Source organism: Carica papaya, chromosome 4 (assembly GCF_054855325.1).
Source record: "Carica papaya isolate Zhongbai chromosome 4, ASM5485532v1, whole genome shotgun sequence".
Lineage (NCBI taxonomy): Eukaryota > Viridiplantae > Streptophyta > Magnoliopsida > Brassicales > Caricaceae > Carica > Carica papaya.
The window spans coordinates 15,416,502-15,441,656 of NC_142312.1; the positions used below are offsets into that span (position 1 = coordinate 15,416,502).

The following is a 25,155-nucleotide window of genomic DNA, read 5'->3' on the forward strand; positions in this document are numbered from 1 at the left end:
TTAAGTAGGCGACTTTGTATTTTAAAACTTCATCCCTACTGCGAGTAGTCTGTGTTTAAAAGAGCTCATTAAAAGCTTGCAAGCAGGTCTTATGGGCCATATCAAATTGAAGAAAGAATTGGAAAATTGACCTATAAACTCAAATTAGCACAAGAATCTCGCATTTATATAGTGTTTCATCTGTCCCCTTTAAAAAAACAATTAGGAGAAATAATTGCAGTAAGTACTGATCTATCATCAATGGCTAAAGATGATGATTTGATTACGAAACAAGAACCGATACTAGACACCTTTTGGGTAAAAAAGGGTCTAAATTTATAGAACAAAACTTTATCAAATGGAAAACATTGTCAGTAGATGATACTACATAGGAGAACTCTCAAGAGGTGAAGACAGGTTTGTTAATGTGAATATTGAGGATAAAGTTGTTGCCAAAGGGGTGAGGGTATTTTTAAACCAAGATACGGAAGAATGCTCGTGAAGAACCTGAAGTATTTTGACTAAACAAAAATTCCATGGGTCATATATTGAATGCACTTCACATAAATATATCAAGTGAGTCATGCAGTATAAAGATTTTGGGTTGTTAAAAACTTGGTCTAAGTTATTATCATGGATACAAGTTTGCTTGCGTAAGAATGGTTAAGTAGTTATTATTTAATTTTTGAATAAACTTTTAGTTGTTGCTCATGTTGTCCTATTTCTTAGAGATATGACTTGAGAAGTAGGAATAGTTGTTAATTTTTTTTTTGTATTTTTAAAGTCATCAATAAAGAGTCATATTTCAATCAAATTTTGATGGTTTATTCTCGCTTTAAGTAGAACATAATTTTCATTAAACGATTTTGTTATTAGCTTTCATTTAGAGCTATCATATATTTATGTATATATCATATGTATAGACACGACTGATAATAAGTGGCTACGAAAAGAAATGCATATATCATGAAGAGACAGTGGCATAAAGCACTGCTCAAATCCATAATCTCTTTTACGAATTCATTATTTTATCATATTGTTAGTCAAGTTTAAGATTAGATTAACTATAAAAAAATAAATTCAAAAAAATCAAAGGTTGAGGCGAGCTAACCACTCATGTTGATGTGAAAAAAAATTTCATTGAGGAATTCTCTCCTAAAAACAAAAAATTTTAGGAAAACTAATGTTTCTCTTTTTTTAAAAAAAATCTTTTGAAAGGATTTATAACTTAAATCTACTATTATATATTTTTTATCATAGAATGAAAAGTGTTTGAGGCATAAAAGATAAATAGTTTAATTTGTGGATGTTGATTTTACTTATAAACTTGCCTTCCTTATAAATCATCCTCATTTTCATGTTATGTGTTTATGAATTTATGCTATTGTTTGGGTTTTCTTGGTTTTAAGATTCTGATAAACTAATTCTTAAGATAAAATGAACAAATTTAATTAGTGTAGTTTGACTTTATTAATAAGGTTTACTGCATAATAAGCATTTTTATGAAAACTTATGTTAGTTGTTCTTAGCCTAGTGTTAATCTGGAATAGCAATATTTGGTAAGAGGTCAAAATATCATGCTTAGTTGCCATATATCACTACTTGGATGAACAAAAATTTGTTTGCATAGCTTTAAATTTAAAATCATATAATATTAAAATGAAATGAGTAGAATCAAGTAAAAACACTAATGAGAACAAATCAATATTGACCAACCTTTGCTAATTGAGACATGATAAAGAAGAAAGAGAATTTTATGCAATTCACTTGTTCCATTTTTGTATAATTCTTAAGTTTTCTTTCAATTTATTTTAATTTCTCATCCTTTTTATTTATAAATACGTTATTTAGTATATCAAATTTCTAAGTCAATGACACTTTCATATGCATACACTAGAGAATAGATTTTTTATTTTTAAATTAATCTTTATATACAAATTAGATTGTTACATATTCTATGTAATGGATATATGTCTCACATGTTTCTATCATCTATCGTCCACATATCAATAATTACTAAAATTAAATTAATACCTATTTTCTAATATTTAGTTTTATTTTCAGTAAAATTTATGATATTTTTGAATATTTTAAAATTTAAAATTTATTTTTTATAATTTTTTTATTTATTTTGATGCATCTAAATTGTAACAACAGTCAAAATTAGTAGACTAATCGATTACACCACTTTTAAAGCTTCTGTTAAAATAAAATGTACGTAAAAAGAAAAACAATCTGAATAAAAAAGGTGGATAGAAAATCCATATGGTAAATATTGGGTAGCCTATGTACTATCAATCTACTGCCCCAACCAATATATCTCCTTCAATATCCAAACTCGTAGTAAATTGTGCACCAAGTCAAGCTCCAAAGACAAACCCATGGTCTTCAACCAAAAAAAAAAAAAAAAAAAGAGAAGAGAAGATTGCCCTTTTAAAATCTAATCCAGAAGCTTGCCGTCAATTAGTTTGTCCAAACCTTAATTAAACCCAGTTTATAGAGCAATTAATTTCGGCCTAAACATGGGCTAAGCACAGCCCAGATATCTGCTTCAAAGTGACCCGAACAGCAGACCAATTATCAGATATGAAGCGGCACCGTTTGGGGTTTTTTTTTTCTACCCCCTACCTTTCCTCTTTCAGCAACAGCCAACGGAGAAGAGGCTAGAGTAAGTGTCTTGGTTCTGTAAAGAAGACAAGGGAAGCATGGTGGTCAAAATCGTTGACGAGAGGCATGGTTGATGTTGACTGGTCGAGGAAACCAACGAAGAGTGAGCTTGCCTTTTTGCTGTTGTTCACATGGTCCAACGTTGGACGCGGAAAAGGGAAGATTGATGGAGAAATAATAGAGAGGCGTTTGGCTCGCGAAGAAATCATGACAGAGCAGAAGAGAGAGGACGTACCACACAGCTGAATGAGAAGCCGAATATAGGAATAAAAGTAAAGCCAGTTGCTTCAGTTCAGAATAAGCATTGAAGAGGAAAGTGTGGACTGAAAAAGAGAGCATGAGAGCAGGGATTGGGGCGTTGAATGAAGAAAAGACAGAGAGCAGATGAAGTCCTCGGTTTCGGCATAAAAATCAGAAGCCAAGGAGCTTCAGGAGGAGAAAAAGGAAAAGACACTGTCGGTGAGTGAAAACATAGGGATTTTTGGCGGGAAAAAGGGATAGAGAGGGAAGAATCTAAAAGGGGATTGACGGCGAGAAAGAAGGGAGAAAAGGAAACAATAAAACAGGGAGCGTGAGCAAGGGAAGAAGAGAGGAGCAGCGACCTATCAAAAGGCTTTGGAAGGGGAATTCCACTAGGTAAATCCGAACTCATTAATGGATGCATGTTGCTATTGTTAGTTGAAGTTGTAGTGTATAATCAAATGATTATAAAATATGTATGACTAAATTCATTTAGTATGGATTGAAATTTGGATAAAGAAAAATGATTTTACTGAAAGTGGAGGGAGACTAGTGGAACATAATTTGTTGAAATGTAGACCTGAATTTTTTTTATAGTATGAAAGATGAACTGACATGTGGATCGGGATGATGATAGTTTTTTTTTTTTTTCAATTGATTAAAAGCAATTGGACATTTATTATGGGTTTTGTGGCTGAGTTTGTAGGAGAGGTAGTGGAGTTTTAGATTTTTTACGATTAGTAGGACCAATTTGGTTTCATTTTTTTGTGGTTTGAGGATATGATGTCAAGCTATCTAAGGTCGTCTTGTCTCTTGGGATCCGTCGTCATTATTTCTAATTTTCTGTTTTAGTCTTCAGGATAGTTAAGTTAGCTTGCTCTCTCTCTCTCTCTCTCTCTCGTGTTCATTTGCCCTCATGCATTATCATTAATCTTTTTTTTTTCTTTTCACAAAATGTCTTCTTTCTAATCCTTTATGTCTAAGAATCTAGTTTGATGAATTGGGTCATTATCTTGTTTAATTTTGGGTAGAGAGAGTTTGACTCTCATTTGGGGTTTATATGAAACAGCATGACCCTTGTAAAATGGTAGATAGATTCTATTCTCTGAGATTCCCTATTTAGTGTTATGCTTCGGTCAAGAGGAAGAAACTTACAATATCGTAGCTGCTCATGGTTATTTTGGTTGATTGATATTCCAATATGCTAGTTTCAACAACTATCGTTTTTTATATTTCTTCTTAACGACTTGGCCTATAGTTGGTATCTGGTTTACTGCTTTAGTTATTAGCACTATGACTTCAACTAAAATGGTTTCAATTTCATGCTAACCTTGGTATGGAAGTTATACATGAATGTAATGCTCACAACTTCTCTTTAGAACTAGCAGCTGTTGAAGTTCCATCTACAGATGGATAAAATTTTTGTCTCAATGGAGACCTATGCATTTTTGAAATAAAAAAATAAAGGAGCAATAATCAACTTTCTTGTTTCTTTTGGAATTTAATTCATTTTTCTTTCCTTTTAAATCTGTTTGTAGTGTTATCACTGTGATTCTGTTGATACTCACTGCTTTACTCACATCTTTATGTAGTCTCTAATTTAAATGTTCCACTGTTTCAGTTTCACTAAACACGCAATTTGGTTCACTTTGGCCCACTGAGATTGAGATATGAGGGGCTGCTTTGGCAATAATTATTCATGTAAGTTCTAAATCTCAACTTGAATGCATGAAATAAGCTTAAAAGAGGCTGCAATTTCTTGCATATAAGGATGCATGAAGGTCACTATTTGGATGACAATAGGGAATAGCGAGATTGTTTTGTGTTCATAATTTACTCAGTGGCTTAGTTTTTTTTCTGCATAAGACTGCTTTATGAATACAATCTTTGGTCTTTACATCTAGTTAGTTTTCTTTTTTTTTTCCCTTCGCTTTTTGGTGAAAAATGACGTTGTTTTTACGGTTGCAATATATTTTAGACATCTAGTTTATTATGTTTATATAGTTGTATATTTTTTTTAGTTTCGTTTACACATGTTTTTTCTAGGTCATTTTAATGCTGATGCCACTAGACTGGTGCCTCACCCCTTGTCTAGTTTAATTTTTTTGGATTTAGTTTACCTTTATTAGATTGGTGCATATTATTCCTCATGCAGTTAGGGTGATAAGATTAGCATAGATTAATTGGATTTAAGGTAGTCACTATTATAAGTCTTTCTTCTTGATTATAACCCACTGGAGAATGTTTCTTTCTTCTTTTACAATATCAAAAAAATAGATTAAAAAATTTACAAAACTCTCTCTTAACAAGTGGAATACAAAATGAAGAGCTACAATATTCAAATATTAGGCTTGAAAAAAAAAAAGAGAGCTTTTAGGTTTAGACATTATTGTACCTGAAAGATTGTAGTAAATGTGGTACTGTCACAATTGTGACACTAGATAAAACTCCACAAAAATAAGAATTTACAATAAATATCTTTTAGAGGCTCATAAAGGTCCATTTACAGGTCAAGGCCATAAAGGACTATATGAAATCCTAACAACATCATGGCATGCTCAATTATCTCTTAACCTAGCTATGTTAGGCTCTTTAACCATTATTGTAGCTCACCATATGTATTCCATGCCTCCTTATCCATATCTAGCTACCGACTATGGATAGAGTGTGAATTTGTTGAAAACTGATTTAAATAGGCTGAATCGTTATGAGTGAACTAGTTTGAGTGCCAAATTTTGGGCGGAATAAGTTAAATATTGTGGATTTTTTGTTCTTGGCAAACACTCAACCTTGAGTTTTGAAATGAGAAAGTAATCAAAACACCAAAGGCATGTGTGTGCTCTTTAAATCCTTTAAAAAGTCTATACTTCTAATGGTCTCAATGGAAAAACTGGAAGTTAGCAAAAGCTGTAGTTTCCAAACATCATAAAACCAAACAATGTGATCACACAAAATCTTCTTAATGCGGTTATCACAGAAGGAAACAATTCTAATAGGAGCATGAGGCAATCATTGCAAGAAGGAAGTTGTTCAATATTTTCAGCATAGATGGAAACAACAGCAATGAGGCCTACATTTCTTTTAGTGACAATGGTGATTCGTAAGAAGCATCAACCTTCTGATCTTGGAACATAGGTGTAGTTACATTCTTAAGCTTTGTGTTGTACTCTTGCAAACTGTGACATCTCAGGTGCCAATTAAGGCAAATGGGTGTCAAATACAGATTCAGAATAACGAGTGCATGATAATATTTTTTCAGCGGAATCAAACTTTAACAAATCTTTTACATATATATATATATATATATATAATGTTCCAAATACATACATCACTGAGGGCAGAATGGATTATAAAATACAAAACATAAAGGGTACTTCTTTCACTAGGCTACTGTAATTCATCAGTGTGGAAATAGACATGCACTCAAACTTTTGGATCTACGGAATCCTCATATACTTTCAAAGGTAGATTTGCCTACCGTTCCTCATTTTCTTCCACATCTGGGGGAGAGGGATGGAAAGAGTGAGTTACATAGGCTTAGTAACGAAAATAGTATTAAATTAACATCGTAAAATTTCAAAAGTTTATTATTTTTTCTTATTGTTCAGCTTTCTCGTTTACCTAACTCATAATTAAGAAAAACATTTATTTGAATATCAAAATAGTACGTTAACACAGAAAATCAAATATACATATATCATGCCAAATAATAGAGAAAATCAAATAAATCATAAAATGCACAGATTTTTCATGTCATGCTTCGCGAAGTCATTATAAACTTCTATATCTGAAAGCAGATACAAATACAGATTTCCAACTGCCCAAGTGAAATGAGTAGATCAGATACAGATACGGCAATTTGTTTAGGCCCACTTCCAGCTAGCCAAATCATGGTATGATTTACGATCACGACCGTACCAATCATAGTGGTTCTAACAGATGGTCTATAGTCACGATATTACTTAACCACAGGTGACCCTTACAGATAGTGCGATACCACTCTCGTCAGAAGGCACACCGTTTTCAAGCATGAGCGGTCCTCTTACGTTTTTTCAGATCAGATAGGAGAGGGAGAAACATATAACCTGAAGGGTAAAGGGAACAGATACCCCTTAGAAATAAAAAGGCTAACGAGACACTTGATGCAATATATATGTCAATACAAATACATTTCGGATCATACTGGTTTCATTCCACTTTTCTCTTTTTTTTTTTTATTTTACTTTTATTATCATGGACTACATATTACATTTATTACATGCAAATTTATTAAGTGTCAGTAAATCAAACAGTATGCTTGAAAATCAGAATAATTCGACTCATTTGAATATAGAGGCACGCAAAACAGGCAAAATAACTATCATATTAAATTTGTTTATCTAAAAATACTTTTTAAGACGTCGAAAGTAATATTAAATTTATTACCGAAACCTCGATATTTTCTTCTTCACCGTTTTTCTTTTCTTTCTCTTCTTCTTTCATTAATTTACTATATCTCTCTCTCTCTCTAAATCTTTGAAAAATGGAAGAAATGGAAGTGTGAGAGGAAGGGAAAGGGGGAGGGCAATTTATAAAATTTCAGAACTGTTGAATTCGCGCCAAGTGGCGAAATCCGATGAAGAGAGAGGAGAAAAAAATTCTTGGCACGAAAAACAAGGGAGAAAATTGTCCTCCACCAGCAGTGGCAGCGTGTTGCCCAAGGTAGCAGCGGAGCACTACTTGAGGTGGTAGAGCCCGGCCAGTGCACTGCAGGTTAGCCTGCAGGCTCACAGGCCTGTTGCCGTGTGTGCAGTGCCCAGACGCACTGGGCGCCGTGCTCGTAGGTCCCAGGCGCATAGGGTCTGTTCGTGCATGAAGTGATGTGCGGACGACCCGCCTGCTCACGACAAGACGTGTGTGCAGGTCATGACCCAGCGACGTGTGCGCGGATGGGACATATGCACTGTGTGCACGTCCTGTGCGTGATGGCGTGTGAATGGGTCGTGTGCGTTGTGTGCACGCCCCGCGGCCACTGTGCACGCATGTGTGCGCACACAGTGCCCAGCACCCGTGTGGACAACTGTTTTCTCGCCGAATTTTTTCTGCGAGTAAGTTTTCTCCTGTTTTGCTGTTTTCCGATTTTTTTCTAAATTTTTCTTTTGAAATAAAATAAAATAATTTAAAATAAAATAATAATAAAATTAATGAAACAAATAAAATATTAAAAATAAAAATAGATTAAAATCACGGATATCGAGGACATAGTAAATTAATTTAAATTTAAGGAGGCCAAATGCCTGAATGAATAGAGTTTGCAAATCATTTTAGCACAGTGATAGGTGGAGTGCTATATTTCTCCCACCTAAAAAAATTTGGTCCCCAAATTTGTCTCGAATAGGTTTGAATACTTCTTTCGCATTTCGTCCTCCAACTCCCACGTCGATTTTTTTGGGGGTGATGCTGCCAACATACCTTCACCATAGGAATCGTCTTATTACGAAAGGTCTTATCAGTCCACTTGAGAATTTCCACATGAACCTCCTCATAGGTCATATACCATCTGTACCTCATCACGAGGAATGACATTAGAAGGATCAGGGTGGTACTTCTTGAGCATCGAGACATGAAAGACATCATGTAAACTCGCGAACTCTTGAGATAGAGTGAGGCGATAAGCCATGGGTCCAATGCGCTCGACGATAAAAAAAGGTCCCACATATCGAGGGCTCAACTTTTCTCTCTTTCCAAACTGCATCTTGCCTTTGTAGGAATAGACTTTCAGGAAAACTTGATATCCTATGGCAAACTTCAAGAGTCGCCTACGATTATCAGCGTAGCTCTTTTGGCGGCTCTGGGCAGTTGCCAAATTCTTACGGATGATTGCGACTTTCTCAATGGTCTTCTGAATGAGATCTGGTCCTAAGTAGTGCTGGTTCTTGACTTCACTCCAACAAGTAGGGGAACTGACAAGGCCTTCCATACAAAGCTTCATACAGGGCCATATCGATGCTGGAATGGTAATTGTTATTATAAGCGAATTTACAAAGAGGAAGATACTCATACCTATCACCAAAGTCGAGAACGCAAACACGTAACATGTCTTCTAATGTCTGGATCGTACACTCAGATTGACCATCCGTTTGGGGATGATAAGCGATGCTGAAGTACAACACAGACCTCAAGGTTTCTTGGAAGCTGTCCCAAAAGTGAGAGGTGAACCGGGGGTTGCAATCGGATACAATGGATGAGGGAACTCTATGGAGTCGAACAATCTCATCAACATATAGACGGACTAACTTACTTGTGGAGTCCGTGGTTCGAATAGGCAGGAAGTGGGCAGTCTTGGTCAGTCTATCCACAATGACCCCAATGTCCAATACCCAAAACTCCTATTAATAGAAAAATGGAACCTCCCGCAGTGTACAAAATAAACTTTGTAGTTGAATACAGATGTTTCTTTCCACCCCACATGGAAAGAAGTAGATAAACGGGAATTAATTCTAACTCCCACATGAGGAAAAAAAGTAAAAGATCTCGTTCGGTGACAAAATTTATAGTTACGTCCTTCCATTATCATTCAGGAATCGGAAGACCCTGTAGCAAGCCACCAGGTCTCTGATGTTCTGTTTTTATCATTTGACAAGTAAGGCATTGGGAGACGTAGTCAACTATATCCTTCATTTCTGGTCACCAATATTGTTGATTCAAGTCCTGATATATCTTGGTACTTCCGGGATGGATGAATAACTTGGAAGCATGGGCGGTCTTGAATACATTTGTGCGTATTGCATCGGGGACCCAAATTTGGTTTCGAAATCTAAACAATCTATCATTAGAGATCTAGAAATCAGGAGATTCGTCCGAAGTAAACTTACCCAAGCTTTTGATGAGTTCCGGGTCTGTGGCCTGTGCTTTCCAGATCTTCATAAAGAGATCCAGTTGGGCTCGAATCTGGGCGAGGTAGGTGCCCTTGCCATAATAGCTAAGGCAGAGTAATTGCACAGTGTCCATCATCTTCCAACTGAAGGCCATGGTTTGGGCTAGTACAGCAGGCTTTTGTCGACTTAGGGCATCGGCGACTACATTCCCTCTCCCGGGGTGATAAATGATCTGACAATCTTAATCTTTCAGAAAATCCATCAAACATCTTTGCGTCATGTTTAATTCTGGTTGCGAAAAGATATATTTGAGACTCTAATGGTCAGTGTAGATTTCGAAAGTTTAGCCATATAGATAATGCTGCCATAACTTCAGGGTAAAGATAATGGTTGCTAGTTTCAGGTCATAGGTAGGGTAGTTCTGCTTATGGACTTTGAGCTGTCGGGATCCAAAGGCGACTATTTTGCCATGCGGCATCAAGACACACCCCAAACCAATAAGAGATGCATCATAGTAACCTTAGAATCTCCTCTCATTGTCCGAGAAGATCAACACAGGGTCAGAGGTGAGACGACGCTTCAGCTCCATAAAGCTTTCACTGCATGAATAATTCCAAACGAAGGGTACACTCTTTTTGGTGAGTCGAGTCATAGGAGCAGCAATCTTGGTGAATCCGTCAATGAATCATCGATAGTAGCCTACTAAGATAAGAAAATTACATACCTCGGCCACATTGGTGGGTGGACTCTAGCTGGTCACTGATTCCACCTTAGATGGGTCTACAGAAACTCCTTCACTTGAGATTACATGACCGAGAAAAGAAACTTGATTCAACTAAAAGGAGTGCTTGCTTAGTTTCACATACAATTGGTTTTGGCGGAGGACCTCCAGTATTACAGCTAAATACACAATATGTTTCCCATGGCTTTTGGAATATAACAGAATGTCATCAATAAAGAAGATGGCGTATCGATCCAGTACATGCCGGAAAACTCAGTTCATTAGGTCCATGAAAGCTGTTGAGGCATTGATCAATCCAAACGACATCACCTTGAGCTTGTACAATCCGTATCTACACCGAAAGACAATTTTCGGAATATCTTCTTCCTTCACTCTCAACTAGTGGTACCCGGTTTTGATATCGATCTTAAAGAAGATTGTGACTCTTTGCAGTTGATCGAAGAGATCATCGATTCGGGGTGAGGGGTACTTGCTTTTAATGGTCACTCGGTTAAGTTCCCTATATTCCACGCAGAGTCGGAGGATACCATCATTTTTCTTTACGAACAACATTGGAGTGCCCCAAGGAGAATGACTAAGGCGAATGAATTTTCGGGTGATAAAATCAGAAAGCTGATGTTCCAACTCTGTCAATTCAGCGCGACTCATGCTGTACGCGGGCTTCGAGATCAGTTGGGTTCTAAGCAATAATTCAATTAGGAACTCTATCTCACGTGGGGAAGGTAGACTAGGGAGTTTGATGGGAAAGATATCAGGAAAATTGCAAACAATGGGTATGGAACACAAAGCAGAGTCAGTGTCCATATTCCTGTTCATTCAATTGTAAAAAAATGATAACTTTTATTTCTTTTTCGAGAATTGTAAAGTTACAATTTTACTTTTACAGTCCATTATAAGTCTATACTTTTCCAACAAATCCATTCCTAATATTATATCAAATTCTATAAAATCTAATAGTATCAAGTTTACACATACTTCTATTCTTGAAAATTTTATTCTACTGTCCTTATATAAGCAATAAGCCTCTAATAGTAGTCCCTTAGACGGAGTTTCCACTACCAATGTTTTTCCTAAATCTTCTGGTCTCAATTTTAGGTTACGAGCAAATGCATAGGAAATAAAAGAATAAGTTGCACTAGTATCGATTAAAGCCCTGACATGAATATTATGAATAGAAAGCATACCCTGGATGAGAACATGAGCAGGAAAGACTTCAATTTCATCTAAATAGTACATTCGATCTTGTGTTATGGGTCGGGATACATCATTCGATCGTTGAGGGCAGTCTTTTATAAGGTGCTGGGTGCTTCCGCACTGATAGCAGGCGTGATTGATACGCTGACATGGTAGGTCACCATGCGAACTACCACAATGTTGACAAGGTTGGTTAGTTCGGGCAAATGGGGCTGTAGGTGGGGGCAAGACAGGAGGAAGGGCAATTTTGGTTCGTTTGTCTGAGGGGTTACTTACTGAGTCAGACAATCTCTTTCTAAGCTGTTGGGGCTGTTGTTGGGCTCGAACTCGAGTAAAGCGTTGGTGTTTAGCCGAGATAAGATCTTCAACCAACTGGACATGTTCAAACACCTCTGCATATGAGATAGGTCTCAGCATCGCGACCCGATCATAAATGTCGGCACGAAGAACTTTGAGAAACTTCCTAGCTTTTTGGCTTTCGGGGGTGACCATTAAAGGAGTAAATCTAGATAGTTGAACAAATCAGGCTGCATATTGGGTTACAGACACGCTTCCTTGCCGGAGGTCTTGAAATTCTTCTTTTTTCTCTTCTCGAACATAAGCAGGGAATAGGTTATCAAAGAAAGCATTTATGAAAACTTCCCAGGTAGTAGGGGTAGGTAGAACTTCTTTCTTAAGTCGCCACCAGTGTTCGGCTTCACTGTTTAACATAAAGGCTGCAAGAGGAATTTTTTGTTCTTCGGTCAGGTCTAGTACAGAGAAGAGTTTTTCTATTTGTAGAATTCAGGCTTCGACTATTAAAATATCAAGGCCACCTTCAAAGTGTGGGGGGTTAAGTTTTCTAAAGTTCGTTATATTATGGGAGACAGACCGATCTGGGTTTCGGAACTCAGGGGCAGGGGGTGGACAAAGGTTGACCTGGTTTTGTCCTACAGTTGCAGTTAATCCTTGAACAGATCGAAAAATTTCTGCAAATTCAGCCCTGGTTAGATGATCCGGGGCTTCAGGTCATTCAGTACGTTCTACAGATGGTTTTTCCCGCATCATTCTTACAAAAGAAAGGAAGACACGAGTTCGTGGTTTAATATTTGAAAAGAGGACATTTATCTTTCTTAGGTATTCTAAACGGTTTATCTATCCTAGACCTCAGTGTAAGGGATTTGTTCCGCGATATTCTACTTTGATACCATATGTGACATCTCAGGTACTAATTAAGGTAAAAGGGTGTCATATACAGGTTCAGAATAACGGGTGCATAATAATATTTATGTAGCGGAATCAAACCTTAACAAATCCCTTACAGATATATATATATATACATATAAGGTTCCAAATACATACATCACTGTGGCCAGAAGGGGCTACAAAATATAAAACATGAAGGCCACTTTTTTCACTAAGCTACTGTACTTCATTAGAGTGCGGAAACAGACATGCACTCAGATTTATGGATCTATGAGATCCTCATAAACTTTTAAAGGTAGGTCTGCCTGCGGTTCCTCATTTTCTTTCTCATCTTGGGAGAGGGATGGAAAGAGTGAGTTAAATGTGCTTAATAAGGCAAACAATATTAAATTAACATTGTAAGATTTCAAAAATTTATTATTTTTTTTACTGTTAAGATTCCTCGTTTACCTAACTATCATTAGTAGGACGTTAGCATAGAAAATCAGATATACATATATCATGCCAAATAATAGAGAAAATTAAATAAATAATGAAATGCACAGATTTTTCGTGTCATAATTCGCAAAATCGTTACAAACTTCCATCTTTGAGGGCAGATACCGATGTAGATTTCCAACTGCTCAAGTGGAATAACCAAATCAGATACAGATACAACTATTTGTTTAGGCCCACTTTCAGCTGGCCAAACCATGATACGATTTATGACCACAGCTGTACCAGTCATAGTGGTTCTAACAGATAGTCTATAATCATGATATTACTTAGTCAAGGGTGATCCCTACAGATATTGTGATACCACTCTCGTCAGATGGCACACCGTCATCCACTAAGAGCGGTTCTCTTACGTCTTTTCAAACCAGATAGGGGAGGGGAAAACAGATACCCCGAAGGGTAAGGGGAAAAAATACCCCTCAGAGATAAAAAGTTTAATGAGACACTTAATGCAATATGCATATCAATACAGATACATTTCGGACCATACAGGCTTCATTCCACTTTTCTCTTTTTTTTTTTTAATTTTACTTTTATTATCATGGACTACATATTACATTTATTATATGCAAATTCATCAAGTGTTAGTAAATCACACAGCATGTTTGAAAATCAGAACAAATTCGACTCATTTGAATACAGAGACACGCAAAACAGGAAAAATAAATATCATATTAAATTTGTTTATATAAAAATACTCCTTAATATATCGAAAGTAATACTAAATTTCTTATCAAAACCTTAATGTTTTCTTCTTCACCATTTTTCTGTTCTTTCTCTTTTTCTCTCACTAATTTACTATCTCTCTCTCTCTCTCTAAACCTTTGAAACATGAAAGAAATAGAAGTGTGGAGAGGAAGAAAAGGGGGAGGGCAATTTATAGAATTTCAGAACTGTTGGATTCGCGTCAAGTGGCAAAATTCGGTAAAGAGATAGGAGAAAAAGATTTTTGGCACAAAAAACGAGGAAAGAAATTTTTCTCCATCGATGGTGGCGGCGCGCTGCCCAGGGCAACGGTAGAGCACTGCCTGAGGTGGCAAAGCCTGGGTAGCCTGCAGGCGCACAGGCCTGTTGTTGCGCATGTAGGGGCTAGCTTGTGCGTGCACAGGGCTTGTCCACACAGCCTTGCTTTGCAGACGGTGCGCTCACATTGTGCGGCGCCAGTCCGTGCACAAAGTGATGCATGGACGGCCCTCCTGCTCACGACAGGACGCGCACGCAAGTCCTGATCCCCCGCCGTGTGCGCAGTAGGGACGTGCGTGCATGCGTGCGGAGGGGACTTGCGCGCTGTGTGCACGTCCCGTGCGTGCTGGCGTGCGGATGGGACCTGCGCATTGTGCGCAGCCGCCGCCGTCTTTAGTCAATATATTTGACTTTATGTTTAACTAATATATTAATTTAATATTTTTAAATAAGTTATAATAATAATTTAGGATTAATTATTGATATTTGTGATAAGTTTTTTGAACAAATTTTTATTTTAAAAATTGAATAATGATGATTTAAAAGTAATAGTTATGTTCAACAAATTAAATAGAATAATTCAAGTAAAATAACTAATTCAAATTATTAGAACACTTTTTATAAAAAGCATTTTGTATTATTTAAATAACTATAATAATTAGTTTTTATTTTATTTTTATCATTTAAAAGATTTATTATTAATTCACATTATAATTAATCAAACATAAGATTATTTTTATATTGAAAAAACTTTTTACAGACTAAACACTATATATATTTGCTTATAACACTGTACTCTTTTTACCTTAAAGTTGCTTTTGTTGAAAGTTAATTTCCCAGCAGTTGTAAAAATTTGCTGCTCAAGCAATAGCAGGCCAAATAAATCTTTAATCGAGTTGGTTATATCATGAATTTTGACAAAAAGTTCATTGTATTCCATGTAAAAGTTGTAACCTTCAACGATCCTTAAGTATCTGATAAGCTTGGCCTGAGAATAAGATTTCTTACATGCTTCAACAAAGCGTTGCTTGGGAAGTGGCGTTGGAGATTTAGGATTAAGATACCTGTAGTAGAAACTGATGAAAGCAAAATTTGGAATTGTTGATAGGGTTGGAGGGCAGCAGGATTAGGGCACCTCATGGTTCAGGTCTATGGAAGAAAATTAACTCTAGGTGGAATTACTGTTCTGTAATAAAATGAGCATTGTCTATCGTAACAATGTGGCTTTTGGCGTAGTAATTGGTGTGGTTGTAGGGTCGCTCTTTTTTGATAATTTTCTAGTGTCTTCTCTATTTCCATAAGTGGTGTCTTCTTTTTCATTATATTTTATCAATAAGTTGTGGACTATTGATCTTTTGAAAACATGAATTGTTGAGGGTAGGTTATTTGGGTTTCCTGCAGCAGGTATTCTAGTGTGGGTATTAGAAGCTAGTGGTTCTTTTACTGTGAAATCTTTCCACTCTGATCTTGCTTAGGACAATCTTTTCTAAATAAATTCTCATGGAAGCTCATCTACAAGCTTAATGTATGACCTATTGGCTTTTGCATGGGAGGCGGTGGGAGGTTGAACATGATTGATTGTCTCCAAAGGAAAGATCCTTGTTAATGGATGCTATTTTTGCATGACGGTAGCAGAGATGTCAGACCATCTATCTAACAGTGCCTCTTTTCTTTTCGCATTTAGTGCGTTGCACTCAAGTTCCTTAGGTTGGGTTGGGTATTGTCATGTTTGTGGCTAAAGAGGCTTGAGCATGGCATGGAATATGCAGGGATGATAAGAGCAAGAATAGACTAATTCTCTTATCCCCCTTTTTACTATGTGTACTTCATTTGGAAGGAAAGTAATCAAAGAGCTTTTGAGGAGTTGGCTTTTCTTTTGAACTTTATTGAAAATTTGACTCAATTGTAAAAGTTTTTGGACATGGAAGCTATCTCCTTGGTGGGTTGTTTATACTTACATTTTTTCTCTTCAAAAAATTTTTAAGTACATGATATATTTTAAAAGTGAGCTAGGACTTGAATTTGACAAATCAATTCAAGAAGACAATTGGACATTTTATAACATTTTAGGAATTAGGCCAAATCAGTGAAATAGCAGTCAGCAAATGTCAAGGCAAACAGGTCCCCTCAAACATGATTGAACCTGAACTAGTCAAGCAGCAATAATCCACTAGCGAGTTGCACGCATGAGATCCCTGTGCCTCTCTCAGGTCACATGTGTGGATTGAGCTTCTAGCAAAAGACTGCTTAACAATGGTGATTGCAAATAGACAGTCAGTGATTGTGGTTTAACCAGGAATAGGCGGGTCTAGAAGAGTTGCAATGTTAGAGCTGGGTCACTTTGATAGATTTTGATCAAGGTTTGGCCACAAATATCTGACAAAAAAGCCGGCTGCTGATCTCTGCTTTGCTTGGCAAAGTGGTGGCAACTAAATGGTAGAAGAACATGTTGGATGATGAAGCAGAGTCAATGGTTTGGGTTTTTTCTTTTCATCTACAAGTTTTAGTTTTCTTTTCTTATTCAGAAATATTTTTTTGGCAGCGGAAGGATATGAATTTTAATTTTCTTTTTCTGCTTTAAAGTAAGATTTAGCAAGGAAGAGGCAGAAGTTAGAATTTGATACCATATAATGAAGCAGGTTGAAACTAACTTGTCCAAGATAGCTTAGAAATTAGAGGAATAGAGGTGGGAACCAGAGGAAATTGGAGATTAAAATGAAGGAAATTAAGGAAGAAGTGATAGAGCAGGATAGATTAGAAAGAAACAAGACTTCTTGATTTACAGCAGACAAAACATAGAGTAATGGAGAATAGAAGTTTTAGACAAAAGCTCTTAATTTGTCATTATTGTTTGTCCTCTAATCTATGTTTGTAGCCTCTATATAGGTGCTATTTACAATTAAGAACGAAAGTATTAAAATAAAAAACATGAAATTAGAAGTTTCTAATTGCTATTGACACTTAAAAACCTACCTAAATAAGCTAGATTCTAAATAATAATAATAATTACAAAAAACTTTAATATTAAATTTATTGGAATTTTTTTTTTAAAATAAAAGTGTAAAGAAGTATATTATAAACAATAGTATCAAGAGGGTATTACCCGTATACGAAAGTATTAAATTTATTAGAAATTAAGATATTATTTTTGCTTCATTTTCCTTCCCATTTTGATTAAATCATGGAAGTGAAAAATTCTTTTAGTGAACTGATCCATGAAAAAATAAAATGGGACGAAACATGGAAGAAACTTATTTCTTAAGAGGAAATTTCAGTCATTAGAACTTCATATCCTATATCTTCCATTATATCCTGTTTACGTCAGCACCATTTTTCCTATTTGTGCTTGGACTCTAAAATGCAGAGAATTATTTTGAAGCTTCTTTTGTAGGAACTTAATTCATGCTAGTACCTAACATGAAAAATAGAGGTAACTAGTGACGGAGAAAGAACTAGTGAAATTCAGTTTTGCATGGTGTTCATGTGTGTATATATATACATATCTATATATATATATAATAATAATAATGAGGAAATATCATTGGAATGTACAAAAAAATATATAAACTAAATGAGGATAAAGCTACCGTACAAAAGAAAAGGTAACAAAATATGCATTATTGATACATGACAGTAACTCGATCCCTTTGTAACATGAACAAAGCAAATCCCGTAAAAAAAGACCATGGGTTTTAGTCCAAAGAGAAGTAAAAACCATCATCTTCTACCAGATGTCATCAGACAATTGAGCCTTTTGCTTAAAAATTTTTCACTTTTTTTCCCAACCAAAAGATCCATAATTCAGCAAAAATAGCCCTCTCTTAAGCATCCTTTGATCTTTACTTCTTCCAAAAACCACATAACAAGGTAGAGATGATTACCCTCAAGTCAGGAGGATATCCCACAATGAAGAAGCAAATGTTTGTTATCTTCAGTTCAGTGAAAGCATGTCATGCTGTTACCTGCTTAGAATTTTTGGATTGAATTTAGAATTATTAGATATCACATCTAAGAATTGGGATTAAAAATAGAAAATAGTTGCACCTAAGATCCTTGATCATCAGATCTGAGATGAACTTTTCTCAAGCATCACCTACGGTAAGGATTTCTTAAGTATCACGCTTAAATCAAGGTACTTGGAAGATTCTCATGAGAATTTATTCATCAAAGCCTTGATTCAGTGGTAAAATTATAGAGGTATTATGCTTAAAATAAAACCGTAATCTGACTATAGTTAAGAATCTTAATAGAAAACTAAATACTCAAAAGAATTTAAATTATAAACAAAATACTAAAGCTGTTAAAATCCTAATTTTTTTTGGATGAAAGAAAAAATACTACTTGCCTACAGTTCGGAATGATCCAAGAAAGAAGAAATCAAAGGAACAGATGAGAAAAAGAATAAGCCCGCACCACCTGATACAAAAGGTAAGACGTCTAACTCATCTCAAAAGTATAGTATAATTGTGTCTCAGAATCGGACGTATTGTCTCTCGATGCCCAAACAAGAAGATCATGCTATTGAGAAATGATGACAGAGTTGATAGTGCCAGTAATTATGAGAGCGAAGATAATGATAGCATGCCACCACTGGAGGATATTGAGGAAAGTGTTGAATATCCAATCCAAGTGGAAGCTTTGGTTATCATAAGAGTTCTGAATGTCCAAATCAAGCCAGAAGAAAATAACCAGAGAGAAAATATCTTTCACACTTGTTGTTTTATAAATGGGAAGGTTTGTAGTCTCATTATAGATGAGAGTAGCTGCACCAACGTAGTTAGTACTACTCTAGTTGATAAACTTGGTTTAATATGCATGCGTCATTCTCACCTTTACAAGTTGTAGTGGTTGACTGATTGTGGAGAGATGAAGGTGACTAAAAAGGTATTAGTTTCTTTTTCTATTGTTCGATACATTGATAAAGTACATTGTGATGTTGTGCCCATGCATGTTAGTCACATCCTATTAGGAAAATCCTAACAGTATGATAAGCGTGCAACTTATGATGGTTATAGAAATTGTTGTTCCTTTAACATGAACGGTAAGAATTTTATACTTGCACCACTATTACCTGAGGAAGTATTCAAAGATCAGCAGCAGCTCAAAAACTTCATAAAGTCCGGAGAAAATGAAAGATTGAGCACCATGAAGAAATAATGTTGCTATGGAAAAGGAGCTAAAGAAACCCCATTTCAAGAAAAAAATATAAACTCACCTCAAACTTTTTCTGTTTAATAGTGTTGTTTTACAGAATATTTTTTCAAAGAAAATAGAATTGGTGAATCCCCTACATAAGAAGTGTCCGATTCAAGAACGAATTGTTTTTTAAGAGGGAGAGGATAATGTGAGCAAGGACATGGATCATGAAAAGAAGGCCTCATCCAATGGAAGAAGAAATTAAACCCATTCTATCAAGAGCAATTTGGTATCTTCAACTCTATCCAAGTACAAGAGGGAAGTGGAAAGAAAGAGTAGGGAAATGGCCAAATAGGAGACGTTATGGCTAGCCTTAAATTTTTATGTCTCTCCATTTATCTGACCACAATCTCTTTTAATTAAAAGAGAAGATTAAATTTATTTTACTTAAGAAATTAGCCTTTAATTTTTAATTTGTTTTCATATGTCTTTTCTTTAATTTGGTCACAATCTCTTTTAATTAAAAAAGAAGACTAAATTTATCTTAATTAGGAAATTAATTTTTAATTTTTGATTTATTTCCTACGTAATTGCAAATTAAATTAAGAGATTTTATTTTCTTTTTATTTACACGGTTTATCCTATAAATAGACTATCAAATCTTCATTATAAGACATTCAGAAATTATCTTAATAATATTAAATGTTTCTTTTCAAAAGAGGTTCTTTTATTATCTTATTGAGTAAAGAGTGGATATACTTATCAAGGTACGATCTTGTAGCGTTTTTCTATTTTATTTTTTTCATTTTTAGTTATCTTATTTTCTATCATTCTTGATAGCAGGTTAAGTAGGAAGAGTTTTTATAGAATCAATTTCTTTGATGCCTTTAAATAAAATTGTGTGAATTCATGATCATGTTGGTTGATCTTGGGTTCCGCATCGTTTCCTCTTCAAGTGGGATGTTGAGGGTTGTTTTTGTATCGAACACGTGTATAAGCACCCAAAAGACAATCTGGTAAACAATATTGATTTTTTGTATCTTTGTTTTGTAGGCCGGAGAAGTTGCTTGCTTGAGCTTGTGAATGAGGTTTTTTTTTGTCTTTTAAAAAAAATAATCTGCCAGGAAATACTAGAGTGCATCTTTTTGGAACAGTGTCTAACATTTGATATCACTCTATTGACAGACTAGTTTTTTATATGGATTCATTATACTTCACTTTTCAGCAAATATTACAGTCAATTAGAGGCATTCATCAAATAGATTTTTCACCCGGAACCAACTGCTTAATTTTCTACATGAGTTGATCTCTATATTTGGTTTGAGCGAGTTTCTAACTATAAGGTGGATGTTTGTGCATATATTGTAATTTCTGTGAACTTATGAACTCTTTCTTAGAAGAAAAGGAGAAATCCATAAAAGAGCATCAAGGGGGTCCCTCGGAATATAAAAGAGATATACAATGGGCAGATCTTACACGTTAGTCGAGGAATCTATCATATTCTGTAAATCTTTTTCCAAATTGAGGACATCTTTGGCTGATTTGAGCTAACAACCCTTGAATGAAAAACAAAGGGTTTGGAACCGAACAACCTAGGTAACCTATAAAGTTATTGGAGAGATGAGAGAGATAAGCTTCTTCATTCTCTTATCACCCGAGATGCCTTGCCATGCCCACAACTTGTCCGCCATTGAAGCAGCCATGATTCAATACACCAGAAGGTTTTAAAATCATAGACCAGAAAATGTTATGAAGGTGCATCTTAACAAAAGATAACCCAAGTATGTGCAGCATTCTTGAACAGAAAACAACCATTCAACAGAATTTTACATTTTCTTAATGAAATTGTTGATAGTGAGGATACATCTATGCCTTCACTAACAAAAAGAGGAGCTTAGGAGAAACGTGCTTCGTCCAATTCAGCTGCCATGGGCAAAGGGAAAGATGCTTGTGATAAAAAAACCCAAAAACTTAAAGAAGATAATAACTCAGAATATCAAGAAGTTTCCAAGGTTCTATTATTAACTGATTTCACTAATAACAAAATATTTTGGGACTGGGACCATGTGCTCCCTGCATCGACTTCTAGATAAGTTCATGCTCCCTAGACTGGGCAATCCATGTCAATTTTGTGGAGTACCAAATGTAGTCGCCTTCCTTCTGAATCATTGAAGCTTCTCACTACCTCTACCTCTCATACCACTTAGTCACCAACGATCAGGAACTAGTTGCTCATAAGAGCATCTTTGCTTCTAGTCAATAAAAACAAATCCGCTAACTGTATGCAGAGCAGAGAAGAGCCACCCCAGATGTCATAACAAAGCCAGAGACTCTTCCCATTGCCACCTTGAAATGAATACATCGAAATTCTCACACGCCTTACTAATCCACCTGCATAGACTGGAGCCATATGAACCCTCGAACTTTTAGCCTTGTTACCCTTTTCCTGGAGTCCTACTAACCCTAATCACCTTCAATCACTAGTGTCCTTGATTAGTCATATATTCCTTAAGTCATTATTGAGAAGCACTCTGTTAAAGCTCACCAAAGACTTAAGTCCAAGTCTCCTGAAGTTCAAAGAAAGACTGACTATCTCCCAAGCCACCAAATGCAATCTTCTTTGCTCATATCAGCGCACATAACCAACATTAGATGCTCACAATTTCATAGCAACACTTAACAGGATTAGAAGAAAAAACAAGTAGTAGATTGGAAGGTTTACCAAAGTTTTCCTAAGTGTGAGCATAGGCTCACAAATAAAGCTTCTCTTTCATCCTGCTAGTCTTCTTCTATAAAATATATTGATCACTTGGGTGGAGCTGTAAGAAGAACAAGCACTAAAGGCTAATCCTGTTGCCCATTTCCTGGGTTGTTTGGAAAGAAAGAAACAATAGGGTTTTTGAGGGTAAAGAGAATAATTTTGTAAATATCAAGGACATATGGTTTCATTATTTTGGTTTTGTTATATTGGGACATAACCTTGATAGTTTAGAAGATTTTCATTCCATTGCAAATATGCTTATTGACATGTAAATTTTTTGTATGTGGCTGCTGCCCACTGAGGGCCGACATCAATATCTTATACTTTTATTGAAAAAGAAATATCATTCCAAATAGCTTTATTCTGTAGCCCCCAAAGGTAAGTCAAGATATTTAATGGGAAATGAAAAAAGCTTGTACCCATAATGGTAGCATAGACCTTTCCATGTGCATATTTTGTTATAGGAAGTAATTAGACCCTCGAGAATTACTCAAGTGGGGGAACAACTTGGGAGTTGAGCAAAATATAGTTGATTTGAAGAAGAGATACCTTATTTGGTTTGCAAAACAAGATGGTGCTATCTACAAAAAGCACGTGGGACAAGTAATCATTTTCCGTTCCTAGTAGTAAGTGAATCTACCACTCAGTGGCCGCCAAAACCACATCTAAGATCTGCCTCCATCCGACAAAAGAAAATAATCTATACAGATTTAAGTTATTAGTAAAAACAACAAATAATGAAAAAAAGTCATGGTTTGCATCAGCTGGTGGTGCTTGGTGGGGCCTAATCATGGTCTAAGTTGGGTAACAACAGTCAATGACAGTTGGAGAAGCTTGTTGACTGCAACTGAGTGGTCGGTGATGATTGCATAGTGGTTGGTAGTTGTAGCAGAGAGGAGTGTTCAATATATACATTAAAGAAGCGGTCATTTAAAAAATATTTTGCACTATTCAGTAGATAGTGTTTATTTTCTCCACAACCTTTAAATAATTATTTCAGTAGAATGAGAAATACTTCATCTGTCAATGTTTGAGCGGAAGAATTCATATGAGACAATTTTTAATCTGTAGCTAGCTGTTGGTGCTCTTCTCCGTGAATCTCTAACACATCAATCTTTCTCAAATGATTCACTTTGTTATTTTAAGTAATTCATTTGTAATTATGTTGTTTTTTTATGCTAAATATTTGACAGATCATAGAGAATTGTGAGGGTCGGTTGGGTGAGAAAGTGGAAGAGCTAGTAGAAATGGTAAAAGAGGTGTTGCCCCCTGTTCCCACAGCATTGATTGATGAGAAGACAATGGAAGAGAATAAAGAAGAAACTGGAGATGAGGAGCAAGCGGCCAAGGATGAAAGTAAAACTGCGGACGAGGAACAGATGGTAATAAGTTAAGGTCAAACTCTGTTTCCTGAATCCCTATGTATGTGTGTATATATACATATGATACATACATATTAGGGGTTTTGTGGATATGCAAAGATTATAGTTTAGCTTCAACACAGAATTTGATAATGATCAAAAACATAGCAAGTAGATTTTCATGGTAGCCCTGGATTTGTGTTTTGAGATTCATCAGGGCAAATTAAAACACAGGAATCACCAGAGGTTTATTGAATTCGTCATCAATATAATTGTTTAAAATAAATTGGCTAATCTCATTTTAATCCCACCCATTTATGTTTCGTTTTAGTTATTTAGGTGAAATTACGAACACAGTTATTTCATATCTGACTGACTTATGACTAAAAAGGTAAAATTCTCTTTGGTGAGTGTGCTTGTTGCACTCTAAATTTTAATAATGGTACTTTTTTAAATGAAATGAATTGTTAAAAAAGATATTGAAATAAATATAAAATTTACATGAAATTGTTAAATAAATATTTACTTTGATTAAAATAATACAAATTTTATTAAAGATTAACACAAATTGATCTCGTATAAAATTTATTGTAAAATTTAAATAATGTGTTTTTAATATTATTAAATTCCATAAAATTTGGAATTCATTATTCCAATTCAGTAAAGATTTATGTATTAAATTTTATTAATTTGACTAAGATGATCACCATTTTCTAGCCGAAAAAATATGGATTTACAGACAAATTTGTATGAATTTTCCAACAAAAAGGGAGAAGAGTATCAATATCAATTTGGAGAGTGTAAATTAACATGTTTTCTTATTAATGAAGCTTCATAGCATGTTAAACAATTTTACAGTCCGGTATACTCCATTGTACTCAAAATAAGCTTAGATGTTATTTTGTAGAATCAAAAGTTATTGTGCATACAAATCACGCAACTTGAGAATGCCTTACAAAAAAGATGTCAAGCCAGGTCTACATTAATGGATTTTTCTCCTTCAAAATTTGACCTTAGAAGCAAAAATGGAAACGGAATGGACAACCGATCACCCCTCAAGGTTAGACAACAAGATGAGAGGCAAAGAAGACATGCAAAAGAATTTCCGAATAAGAAATTTTTTTTCTATGTCCTCAATTTTTAATTTTCTCTCTTGCATGCAATTAAGATGGTTTCCTGGTGGATAACTAAGGACTATTTATATTAGCAAAAGAAGAAGTTCCTATAAATAAACAACTACTTTTGGGAAGATCTATATCTCTACAAAATGTGTACTGACTAGTTAATAAAAAGTTGTGTACCTGAGAATGAATTTACTAACATATTACATCATTGTTAAGATGGGAAAGTAGGAATGACATTTTGAGGCCAACAAAACTATGACAAGGTTTCCATAATTAGGATGCTATTAACACACACTTTTCAAAGATGCTCGGGCATATATTACAACTTGTGATAGATGTCAATGAACAAGTAATATCTTTAAGAGGAATAAACCTTTATATAGTGTTTTGGTATGCCAATTTTTTAAATTTGAGGTACAGATTTCATGAGACTTTTTTCCTTATCATGCTT

The 25,155-nt window shown here is 35.3% G+C and overlaps 1 long non-coding RNA gene across 1 annotated transcript; it reads left to right on the forward strand.

Moving 5' to 3' along the window:
• The first annotated feature begins 2,333 nt into the window (after positions 1 to 2,333).
• LOC110820079 (uncharacterized) lies at positions 2,334 to 23,874 on the forward strand. The gene is made up of 3 exons (XR_002540808.2): positions 2,334 to 3,282; positions 4,508 to 4,587; positions 23,413 to 23,874. It is a non-coding gene; the product is annotated as an uncharacterized LOC110820079 (long non-coding RNA).
• The last annotated feature ends 1,281 nt before the right edge of the window (positions 23,875 to 25,155 follow it).